This window comes from Trachymyrmex septentrionalis, unplaced genomic scaffold (genome assembly GCF_001594115.1).
Source record: "Trachymyrmex septentrionalis isolate Tsep2-gDNA-1 unplaced genomic scaffold, Tsep1.0 scaffold71, whole genome shotgun sequence".
Lineage (NCBI taxonomy): Eukaryota > Metazoa > Arthropoda > Insecta > Hymenoptera > Formicidae > Trachymyrmex > Trachymyrmex septentrionalis.
Window position 1 is genome coordinate 1,498,003 of NW_017305895.1, and position 2,262 is coordinate 1,500,264.

General features: G+C 31.9%; 1 protein-coding gene across 1 annotated transcript in view; it reads right to left on the bottom strand.

Moving 5' to 3' along the window:
* Window positions 1–2,262, bottom strand: part of LOC108753778 (neuronal acetylcholine receptor subunit alpha-7-like) — a 22,610-nt gene that overhangs the window by 7,718 nt on the left and 12,630 nt on the right. The gene's annotated exons all lie outside the window — the stretch shown is intronic.

The following is a 2,262-nucleotide window of genomic DNA, read 5'->3' on the forward strand; positions in this document are numbered from 1 at the left end:
CGATTAATGTAGAACCAGCTTTAAAATGGGGAATTTTGCGAGTGATAAAAGATATCAACCAAAAGCAGATTTTTGTTGTTTATCGAACATCGCGTCCTTTTGCTAAACATGAACGAAAACCAACGTCTAGAGCGTCTGGTTCGGTTTATCGACTAAAAGTTAAACTGGCAGCTGACAGGCCGAATGTCTGTCGTTGCGATCCAGAATGTTTTGTGTAACGCGTAATAACTTTTCATCGAGCTGATACGTGTTTTATTAATAATGACAAATCGAGAGGTTTATTGCGGTCGTACGAATGAGAAAAGAATTAAAAGACCAAAATCGGATTTTAAATTGAAGTAGAATATTACAGACTAGAATCGAACAGACACTCTCAATTGAATTTTAATATAATGTTTGTTTTACTTTTATCACAATTTCTTCTGTATCTCGTAACAAGTTATATATGTCACATTATTTATCTATTTATTAGATCGTCATTTTCTTAAAAGATAAAAATCGAATTTTTAATTGAGATGAAATATACGAACAGAGAGAATAGACATTCTCAATTGAATTTTAAAATAATCCTTGTTTTACTTTTTATATTGTAGTAATGTCTCTTTTATCGTAGATCTCGTAACAAATAATGTGTCATCATTTATCTGTTTACTCAATCAACAAATTCTTCAAAAATTGCTAATTAGGATAAGAACTTGTTCGACTTTTTTTTATGACAGGGAAACCTCTTGTCAAGTTTTCGCTTGGGAAATTAATGATGGTCACTGAAAATCCGACCGCACGAAACACGAGAAATGATTAATGCGCGAGGAACTTTGAAAGATTCTCTTGGACAAGCATTTTACACCGCGATGACGTTCTTTACGCGACGAGGAGAAAACGGCGACAGTGCCGACGGCAGCACGCAAATGTATTCAACGCGGAGAGATAGAAAATGGGAAAACTCTGTGAAAAAGATAGGCAGGGTGCTCTCGGCGCAGAGGCGAACTGAACGGCTCTCCTATTGAATTCTTCTCGCGATGTTGGGATTAAGCTCTTCGATCTGCCCGAACCATTTTCACGACTTGACGGCTCGGCGTTTTCGATTCCGCAGCTGTGTTAAGCGTTCCCGAACTTCCAAAAGACCGATCGGCTTCGCTTCGCAAATAGCTGTACGTTTTTTTTCCTTTTGTTCATTCGTGTCGCAAGCACAATTCATTCTACATCAAAATAGTTTTTTGCTACATATTTCTTCTAATACCGAAAAAAATTAGCTACCTAAAACATAAAAAGATACAAAAACGTTCGGCGATTTTTATAGTATAATTTCTGGATGCATCTAAATATAAGATTTAATCTGCAATATTTGTTCTTTATCTTTGTCTTTCTAATCGATATGATTTCGCATTTCGCATGAACTATACTATAATATATATCGATATACCGATACCTCAGACCTCAGATAATCGATAAGGTATCTCGCTGAATGATATCTACCAAAACCATAAAATATTCCGCGATCCTAAATGAAGGTGAATATAATATCGTGAATTATGAATAGCTGAATGCAGAAATTAATTCGATTTAAAAGGAAATCTGCAAGACGAATTACCGTCGCGCGCCGTCTAATAATCGCTCTCCCGTATTTTTCAACGATTCTAAAGTTTTATGAGAACCAACGAAAAAATCGACTAAATGGAACATGTCACTCGAATTATCTCTCATTTTTATAACACACTTCAATATAATACTTATTTATTTAAAATATATCGACATCTTTGACCTAACAACTTAGCTGAAATCAATCTCTTGAAATCGTACGGTTTAATAAATAGGCCTTCAGAATTAATTTTATATCCGTTACCTATGTATTTGCAATCGAATTATATTAATATTCCTACGAAAAATTATTTTTCAAAAAAGATGACAAAAAAAATCATTGAAATCGTCATAATTCGAAAAAATAGTTTTTAAGAATTGATACGGAAATAACAAAAATAACATTTGACCGTATTAAAAATATGTTTTTTTTTGCCGATATTATTCGAATAGTTAATAATTTTCTGTCAGACTTAACGGAAAATTATTATGTTATTTTGTCATTTTCGTTTTAATCCTTAAAAAACCATTTTTTAAATTATAACAACTTTAATGATTTTTCTAAACCTTTCTTTTCGAATTATAATGTTTTGATTGCTTTTTAATGAAGTTAAATTAGTTTACTTTTGATTAATATTTATATTCTATTAATTTTATATATATATATATATATATATATATATA